Source organism: Cervus elaphus, chromosome X, assembly GCF_910594005.1.
Source record: "Cervus elaphus chromosome X, mCerEla1.1, whole genome shotgun sequence".
Classification (NCBI taxonomy): Eukaryota; Metazoa; Chordata; class Mammalia; order Artiodactyla; family Cervidae; genus Cervus; species Cervus elaphus.
In genome coordinates, this window is record NC_057848.1 from 176,960,350 (window position 1) to 176,971,029 (window position 10,680).

General features: G+C 37.9%; 1 protein-coding gene across 1 annotated transcript in view; it reads right to left on the reverse strand.

Moving 5' to 3' along the window:
* Positions 1-1,932, reverse strand: part of LOC122690064 (odorant-binding protein-like) — a 28,224-nt gene extending 26,292 nt beyond the window's left edge. The window contains exon 1 of the mRNA XM_043897015.1: positions 1,912-1,932. The gene's annotated coding sequence lies outside the window, so the exon portion shown is untranslated. The remainder of the gene's footprint in view (positions 1-1,911) is intronic.
* Between the last annotated feature and the right edge of the window lie 8,748 nt (positions 1,933-10,680).

Sequence of the window (10,680 nt, forward strand, 5' to 3'; positions counted from 1 at the left end):
TTCTCCAGGCAAAAGTACTGGAACAGGGTGCCATTGCCTTCTCCATAACAGTCCTAGTATTTGTCAAAATTTTGTAGCCAAGGCTTTAATTCCTATGTGACAGCAATTCCCTCATGTATATATCATTAATAATATACTATAGCTACAAAAAGGAGAAATGATATTTTTGACACTGAATGGCCATGCTATTCTTTAGACTCCAGAGAAAACTGATTAAAGTAAAATCTTTTTTGAAATTGCAAAACCGGTTCTTCTTGCATGTGCAGTTAGGAAAAGGTTAACTTGTTAAAATGCTTTTTTGGAGCTCCAGTTCTGCCTGGGAAACAAAAGTAGGCCTAAGAAAAAACCTTAAGTTAACTCTTACCATGTCCTTGGGGTACACAGCCCACTCTACCTAGGACTCCAGCCATTAACAAATTGGTGGAACTCAAAATAAATAAATAAAACAAAAAGATGTTGTAAATTTCAAATGGAGAACTATGCCTATCTATCTAAAATTATCTATGTCTCAATGTATGTCTTTGTTTTTGGATAATATGAAGTTAATAAGCTCTATTTAAATTCAACTTCACATGAACTGAAAAATATTCAATATTAAATATGTTTATTTAAATATAAATATAATTTAAATATAATTATTTGTTAATCTAATTAAGAGATGTCTTAAGTCATTAACATTATATAGTACTTTTATTATGCCTTGGTTTAAGGTAAATTAAATTTGTCAACAAAAAGGTAACTCTTTATATATATATATATATATATATATATATATATATTTATATACACAAATATATAAATGAGATGAAAACTTTTAGATTAAGTTCTATTAAAAATAATTATATTTTTAATAGAATAATCTATTATTATAATCTATTATTATAATCTAAAACAACCTCTTAGAATTGGAGTAACTTAAGTTTCTAGAGTTATACTAAACTAAATAATAAAAGTTTATTAAATAACTAGGTCATTTCCAAATGAAGTAAGATTTTAAAACATCAATTACTGAACATTAACTTACTCTTACAAAAAGTTTTTCTTACAGAAAAACTAAAGAGATTTTAAGCTATTAATAAATATAAGTATATATTTATATAAAAATAAATATATATAATATAATATGATTTAATAAATATACTTAATAATCTATAAAACACTAACATACAAGACACTTCATAGTTGCTAAAGAAAAATAAAATATATGCTTTTAATAGAAAGATATAAGAAATAGCAAATAAAATGATGAATACAAAATATTAAAAAGGCTTATGACAAATAAATAAAATTTTATGGCAAATAAATGTAACTCATTGTCCTGAACTTTCTTCCTCTTCCTTCTTACATGTCTCAATCAATACAAATTCTTCTTTTCTAGGGGCAGCACCTCTCTAAAGTAAAACTACACAACATGTTATAACCCACCTATCAACTTACTTTGCGATAATGAGAACACCTAATTCTATAAAAACAGACAATTGCTCTCTCTATATTTCTAAGTGGTTCAAACAATTTTTACATTCATTCTCTATTAAACAGATTACAAACATTCCTTATAATCCACAAACACAAGACATAATTAAACAAACACACACTGTAACTGCAAATAAAAGCTTAAATAACAGGAAATACATAGGAACACTTTTATCTTCCTTGTTCAGAACAAACTTTACTAGATTCTAACGCAATATATTTTTTAAGCCTATAAATATTATTAATATAACTTTATTTCTGTTTCCAGTCTGTAAGATTCTTTTTTTTCCATTTATTTTTATTAGTTGTAAGCAAGATTCTTAAAACAAAACATCAACTTCAATACCTGTTTCACAATACAAAACAAAAAAAACATAAAAAAGACACCATTTCCCAAATTATTTGTTCCTAAGAATATAAAAAATGTAAAATGTTCACCTTCTTTTCAGGTCTGTCTTGAAAGTATAATCATCTTCTTTAACACACTGAACAGAGAGATTCAACAGCTGCTAGGCTGCATTTCTTTTTCAAGGACAAGGTCAAATATATTTGGATGTGAGCAACATTTCAGTTGTCAAGTTATTCTGCATCATCTTTTCAATAATTTCACTTAGGAAAAAATATTTAAATGTTTACTCCTAATCCTTTGCCCCAAATAACACAAACCACTTACAACACAGTCAGATCCCATTTCTTTTTATATCAGGAAAAATGCATACACTGTATGAAGAGAAAATCAACCTATTAATTCAAAACCACAGCCAAATACCAGTCCCAAACAAATTTCTGAATGATTTTTTTCTTTTGGACTGAAATATTTCCCAAGAATGTTTTCATCATTATTGCTTTCCTTTCTTTTTATAACTATTGTTAGTATGGCCTTATTTGTTTCAAATTTTTTAAACTTATCACAAAGAGATGTTTTGATAAAAGCAAAAAAAAAATTTTTGATACATTAAAGGACACTTCCCTTCCTTTGCCCATTTGATATCAAGACAGGTTAACTAATCAATGGAAATCTAAGAAACTGATCTTACCATTCGGAAAGAGGTATGCTTCTATTTCTCCAGATGGATCCAAGGAACTCACATGACTTTCTCTTCAGAAGATTCAACCTAAGGGGGACCCCAGCATTCAGACTAGAGATGAAACAACAAAAACCCCAGGAAGAAAGAATTCCAACACAAGCCATGGAGACTTTAAAATTTCCAAAAAGCGCCGCACTTGACGTCATCGACTTTATGCTCTCCCTACTTGGGGACAGATAAAAACCCTTACTAATCAAACTGAAAATCTGATTTCTCAACAGGGAATGCTTCAGAATCCTGAAAATATTTTTCTTCACTATGCTTGCTTTGCTTGCTTTTGCTTCCCCTGCTCAGGCTGACTTGATTGATCACAGTTATTGGGCTTATATACCTAACCCCCCTTTTTTATTGTAGGTTATAAAATGGACAGATATAGGAATCTGTATCTGTGGAATCTGTAGGAATCTGTATTAGTGGAATCATATCCACTAATGAGTCAACACATATGCCCCCTCCTTGGAACTTGGAGGGGCCCTCTCATCCTGAAGAAGAAGAAAAACTGATATCTTTCTAGGTTATGAAGTCCTTCATTTGCGTATGGGTGCAACAGAATTATGCATAAACGTTAGCCTACAAACTTGGGCCTTCGCCCTGCCTCCAAAAGAGGACTTTTGGATGCTTTTTAGATTATTTACTGCCCTTTCTTTGTCCATGAATCATGTTTATACTACTGAAACTTTAGGGAAAGAATTAAAGAAAAAACAAAGAACACTATGCAAAAGGTTTACTAATAAGAACTTTAAATATATTCCTGTTCATTGGGACAAATGTCAGGCCAAATCAGGAAAATCAATGTTTATGGCTAATCATACAACTGTCGATTGGGGACCCCATAATATGTGGTTATTGAACTGTTCAGATGATATTAACAATACTATGTATGATTATATTACTCAAGTAACATGGAAGGTTACTAATACTACAATGGAACATTACCATGACAGAGGATTTCTTGGATAGCTTGATGATGGAATGCCCCCCACCCCCCATCCTCGAATCATCCTTGATAAACAGATTGGGCCTAAACAATGGGACATCTGAAAACTTACTGCAAACACCAAAGAACTTGGGACCTGGACCAGACACTTCACAGGGACCAATCGTAGCTATAGCAATTATTTCTTTCACTATAATCAATCATATTTTATACAAGCCCATGTTCCACTTCCTTTTGTTGTAGCTATAGAAAATTTACAATTCAATAAGACTTTATGTTCTGTAACTTGCATAAATGGTAAATTATATACTTGTCTTAACTTCTCTATTTCCTTAAAAAATGATTCCCTTTTGATTCTTCAATCTTGACATAATCTGTGGTTACTAATAAATCTCCAATGGCCCTGGGAAAAAGGTCCCAAGGTTGGACTTGCTTCCCAGTTATTTACTAAATTGCTCCAGCGATCTAAATGATTCATTGGATGGCTGATTTTTGGCATTTTGGGATTAATAACTATTTGCACCATTGCTGCCATCACTGGCATTACCTTACAAACCTCAATTCAAACACATAATTTTATCCAAAATTGGACTAAAGATGCTTATACTATGTGGGCCACTCAGGCTCAAATAGATGAAGATATTCAAAAAGAAATACATAAACTGAGAACAGCCATCAAATGGGTTGGAGATCAATTAACAGATGTACAAAAACAGGTGATGCGAAAATGTGATTCAAATTCTACTCAATTTTGTGTTACTCCTGTTCATTTCAATAATAGTGCCTACAAGTGGGAACAAATCAAGTTTCATTTACAAAACATACATGATAATGCCTTTCTGAATGTGCAGTTATTACAAAAAAAAAAAAAATACGTGAAACCTTTTCTAATAATCTGCCCTCTTCCACTAATATGGAAACTTTAGCTAAACAATTAGCTGATCAATTATCTGGGCTAGACCCACATGGATGGTTTCAAAGCCTTACGCATAGCTTTGGGTCTGGAACTATAATTCTGGTGATTGTCTTAACAATTATATGTGTTGTCTACCATTGCCTTCATGCAAAGATTGTGAAAACTAAACAAACTCTGATGGTCAAAACTCTTCTTACAATTATTATAAATAAATAAGGGGGAATTGTCAGGGAATGTTTGGCGGGAAGATTTCTACATGCTGTCTCTCATGAGTCCTTTGTCCCTCTTCAAGCGGAACAGCACGCTGCTCCCAGGGACTGAGGTCATTGTGTGAGGCAGGCTTGGGTCTCCGTTAGTAAACATTCTCTTTAGGACAAAACTGCTTAGCCTTGCTAACCTTTCTTGAGATATGGATTGTCTCCTGACCTTGTGACTAACATTACCCCCTTGTTCCCTTGGTAACAGTTGCTGAACGTTTGGTTTTCTTATCTCTATCATTCCCGAAAGAAGTTTCTTGTACCACAGCCTATACATACTCATAGAAAAATCATTAAAGCACCTTTGCTCCATCAGAGCTTAGGTCCCCGGGTTTGGGTTTTTTTGTTTTTTTGTTTTTTTTGTCTCTCTCTCTCTCTTTTTCTGGCTGACTCTCTGGAGCGTGGAGACCCGTCGTGCTCACTTTCCTGCCCGGGCTTCTGAGACCCTCTCGAGAAGGCACTTTGTGCCTTTACCCCCTCGAGAGGGTGCCTGGTGCCTTCGTGAGCGATGCAAGTCCTGTGTCAAGGGCTTTATTGGTCCTCTGTGTGAACCAGGGACTATCAGCCTCTTTCTCTCTTTTACTTTCTTATCGTTGACTCCGTATCACCAGGTTCCGGTCCATTAAAGGACCCCAACACTCACCTCAGTATTCTTGCTTGGAAAATCCCATGGATGGAGGAGCCTGGCAGGATACACAGTTCATGGGGTCACAAAGAATCAGATTTGACTGAGAGACTAACACTTTGACTTTGATTATATATGGTTATAATAATAGGAAAAGGAACACGTCAAGGCTGTATACTGTCACCCTGCTCATTTAACTTACATGCAGAGTACATCATGAGAAACCCTGGGCTGGGGAAAGCACAAGCTGGAATCAAGATTGCCAGGAGAAATATCAATAACCTCAGATATGCAGATGACACCACCCTTGGCAGAAAGCAAAGAAGAACTAAAGAGCCTCTTGAGCCTCTTGATGAAAGTGAAAGAGTAGAGTGAAAAAGTTGGCTTAAAGCCCAAAATTCAGAAAACTAAGATCATGGCATCCGGTCCCATCACTTCATAGCAAATAGATGGGGAAACAGTGGAAACAATGGCTGATTTTATTTTTCTGTGCTCCAAAATCACTGCAGATGGTGACTGCAGCCATGAAATTAAAAGACGCTTACTCCTTGGAAAGAAAGTCATGACCAACCTAGACAGCATATTTAAAAGCAGAGACATTACTTTGCCAACAAAGGTCTGTTTAGTCAAGGCTATGGTTTTTCCAGTAGTCATGTATGGATGTGAGAGTGGGACCATAAAGAAAGCTGAGTGCTGAAGAATTGATGTTTTTGAACTGTGGTGTTGGAAAGATTCTTGAGAGTCCCTTGGACTGCAAGGAGATCCAACCAGTCCATCCTAAAGATCAGTCCTGGGTGTTCATTGGAAGGACTGATGTTGAAACTAAAACTCCAATAATTTGGCCACCTCATGCGAAGATTTGTCTCATTTGAAAAGCCCCCGATGCTGGGAAAGATTAAGGGCAGGAAGAGAATGGGACGACAGAGGATGAGATGGCTGGATGGCATCACCAGCTTGATGGACTTGTGTTTGGGTGGACTCCGGGAATTGGTGATGGACAGGGAGGCCTGGCATGCTGCAGTTCATAGGGTTGCAAAGAGTGGGACATGACTGAGTGAGTGAACAGAACTGAAATGATGTGTATATGTACATATGTATATATGCACATATATCTGTAAATGTTTCACAATTTTTTATTTGTTTATGCCAGGTCTTGCCTTTCAATAGCCATTAAGAGATTCACCCCACTACTCTGTGTTCTGTTGCCTCTGTGTGTTTCCACCCATCCAATCCACCATTTGCAGAAGTACTGTGACGACCAGAGTCAGAACTCCAACTGCATACACTCTGCTATACAAGTAGGAGAACTTAAAGAAAGCCCTTGACCACTATTACTATGAACTAAGCCATGGATACATTCATTCCTGGTACCTTTGACATTGACCAGCTGTAGCCAATTTGGAGGGCATGTCTATGTCGGAAGTAAAACATTTATTCTGCTACGTATCACTAGGTCTAGTATTATTTCCCCAGGGCTTGGAGCAGATCTTTAAACTTTTGTCCAACCTTTTAAACAAGTTCTATATGTTTATGCTTTTGAGGGAAAAAAAAATAGTTGTTATTTTTGACTGCTCTGAATCTTAGTTGCTGCACTGGATTTCTCTAGTTGCACCGAGCAGGGGCTACTCTCCAATTGTGGTATGCAGGCTTCTCATTGTGGTGGCTTTTCTGCTTGGGGAGCATGGACTCTGGGCACACGGGTTTCTCTAGTTGTCATGCATGGGCTTCGTTTCACTGCAGCGTGTGGGATCTTCTGGGATCAGGGATGGAACCTGTGTTCCCTGCAAAGCAGGTGGATTCCTTACCCCTGGACCACCAGGGAAGCCCCATAAGTTCTATATCTTGAGCGCAGGATAGATCTTTTGGATTCTAAATTCCTCGGTCAGTGTGCTCTGCCCATTGCCATGGGAACATTCAGTCCTTGGAAACGCTAGTGTCTGCGGCTCTTTGAATCATAAGTGGCTGGAAGAGCATCTTTAGATCCTGTGACTGTGGATCAGTTACAACTGCCTCATTCTGCTCCCCAGTGTCAGCTGCTGCCCCATCTTTGATTCCTTCTGTTGCAGTCGTTAAGAAGTATGAGTCCTTCAGCTCAATTGCAGAAATGTTGGTGCTGTCAGAAGAGGCATTTCCCCTCAATCATTATAAATGTCCTCTGACACTTTCTGTTCATACATCGTAGTAAATCAAAACTCAAGTTTCTTTCCCTGAAATGAGTAAGATGCTTTCTGGGGACGTGTTTCTTGACTGGAGTGCCTCCGCACACTACAGGAAGGGCATCCATAACCCTGTTCCCTGTCCAATGATGGATTAGTTTTTCTCTCCTCCGCTGGACACCTCTAGGACATCTCTAGTTAATTCTCCTCAGAGTTGTCTCTGATGAATACCTATCCTGAAAGTGAAAGTGTTGTCACTCAGTCCTATCCAACTCTTTGCAACCCATGGACTGTATCCCATCACAGTCCTCTGTCCATGGAATTCTCCAAGCAAGAATACTGGAGTGGGTTGCCATTCCCTTTTCCAGGGCAGATATTAAATCAGTTCACTCAAACCCTCAGAAATCAAATACCACCAAATAGGACATGATTAAGTGACCAGGAGAGATGAGATGGGAGAGGGGGTGTGAGTGTGAAGAGAGAAGGATCGTATTCATCAGGAACGAGGAAAGTCATCTTTGTGTTGTTGATCTTGATTCCATGGAGATGAGGATGGGTCTGGTCTCAGGGACTCCTCCTGTAGGTGAGTAAAATAGAACCAAAGGTTTAGTAGAGTCGACTCTGTGATGGCTGACAGGGGTGAACCTCAGGCAGTAGGCTGTCCAGGGCACAGGAGCTGGTAGGTGACCAATGTCAGAATCCTGGTGGACCTCAGTACTCCACATCTCTGTGATGTTGGAGTCCCTGTGGAATTTTCCCCAGGATGCACTTATGGCGGGACCTTCTATGTACGGGATGCAGTCTAAGACTAATCATTTCAAAATGCACGTTCATCTGGATGGTTCAAATTAAGACGGTTTACAGACTCTGTGATGAGTAAGCACCTCTGATTCTGCAAGTTTTGTCTTTGGGGACTTCAAGAATCATTTTTTTTTTTTTTATGTTGGATTGTAGTTGATTAACCATATTGTTTTACTTTCTGATCTACAGCAAAGTTGTTCACACACACATGTATATGTGTGTGTGTGTGTGTGTGTGTGTGTGTGTGTGTGTGTGTATACACATATCAGTTCAGTTCTGTTGCTCTGTCAGGTCCAACTCTTCATAGCCCCATGAACCGTAGCACGCCAAGCCTCCCTGTCCATCACAAACTCCTGGAGTCCACCCAAACCCATGTCCATTGAGTCGGTGATGCCGTCCAACCATCTCATCCTCTGTCATCCCCTTCTCCTCCTGTCCTCAATCTTTCCCAGCATCAGGGTCTTTTCCAATGAGTCATGTATTCTTCTGCATATTGTTTTCCATTATGGTTTATTGAATACAGGACATTGAATACATGTTCCCTGGGCTCTACAGTAGGTCCTTTTTGTCTACCCATCCTGTACATGATAGTTTTTATCTCCCTGTGAATCCCAAACTCCCAATCCATCTCTTCCCCTCCCCTTAGCAATCACAAGCACGTCGTCTATGTGAGCCTGCGTTTTGTAGATAAATTCATCTGTGTTGTATTTTAGAATCCGCACATATATGATATCATATGCTAGTTATCTTTCTTTCTCTGACTTACATTTCTTAGTATGGGCTTCCTGGTGGCTCAGATGGTAAAGAATCTGTCTGCAATGTGGGTGACCTGGGTTTGATCTCTGAGTCAGGAAGATCCCTTGGAGAAGGAAATGGCAACTAGCCCCAGTACTCTTGCCTGGACAATCCCATGGACAGAGGAACCTGGTGGGCTCCAGTTTTCTTGCCTGGAGAATCCCATGGACAGCGGAGACTGGCAGGCTACAGTCCATGGAGTCGCAAAAAGTCAGAGGCAACTGAATACAAACACACTTACACTGACGTTATTGTGAAGGCTTCTTCTTTTTAATGGGAGGACGGTTATCTAGGGGAAGAAATAAAAGATCCATTCTTTACAACCATTCTCCAATTCTTCCAGTGTTTTTTTTTTTTGTTTGTTTGTTTTTTTATAAGTTGGGTATCATGTAAAAGTTTACTCTTGAAGAAAGAAGTTTTTAAATAAATTTAAATATCTTTATAATGTATTTACATACCAGGTAAGTAAATGATATAGTGAGGAAGAAGTGTAATTCCCTTACCACTATTTTTGATATGCATGATATTTTCTTCTTTAATCCATCTCTTTCTTGTAAACTCCTTGAACTTCTCAAAGGCTTCATCTTCAATATAATTTTCTTTTCACTGAAAAATACCATGCAGAAAGCAAAATTTTTGCCCCTGAGAAACCAGAGAAATTTCTGAATACAGAACAAAAAGTTGAGTGTGAACTTCAGATCTTCACTTATTATAAATCAAGCCTCGAACAGTAACCATTTCCCATGTCTCAGATGTCTGCTGTCTGTCTTAACAATTAAATTCAGTGCAACTCTGTAACTAGACCCCACAAGTGTCCTGAGCAGGACCCCAAAGACTAGCAGGAGCTCCATGAAATTCGTATGGAACCAACCTTCTCCTTTACCAACTCCCTAATATCTGTACCTGCCACTCAGGTCTTGTTCTGACCCTAATAAATAGGGAACACGGTTTTTCATCTGACAGATACACACTCACCTCATCACACAGAACAATGGGGGATGATTTAGTCTTTAATTAACCCACTGTTTTAGCCAATATCTTTTCTGAAATAGACATGTGCTGTTCCAGTGATACACACACCTCTCAGTGCTTCTATGTGGGTATTTGGGGGTGATGTCAGTGTTCACAAAAACAGTGTATTTGAAAATTTGAACAGGATGAAGATTCAATATGAGAGTGGAACCCTTCTGTTCCAAGGGTTAGAATACATTTTAAAGCTGTATAAATGAGATAGTTAAAGACAGCCTCAACCTTGGCTTGAAATTAGTTGGCATGTTAAAAAAAGAAAAAAAAAATCTTCTAGTAAAATTTCATTTTTTAATGCCAACAAGTGGGAATTATTTTGAAATGTTTGATGATCTGATTCTGCCTCTGCTATCCACCCCGAGCTACTCTTTCTTGGTAGATTATGTTCCAGTATTTGACTCAGTGAACATAAAGAGACAGGACTTGTAGACTGCATAATTGATATTGTCAGCACATACAGATTTCGTGGGTAAAAATATTGACCATGGAAATATTACATGACAGTTCAGTTAAGTCACTCAGTCGTGTCTGACTCTTTGTGACCCCATGAACCGCAGCACGCCAGGCCTCCCTGTGCATCACCAACTCTCAGAGTTTACTCAAACT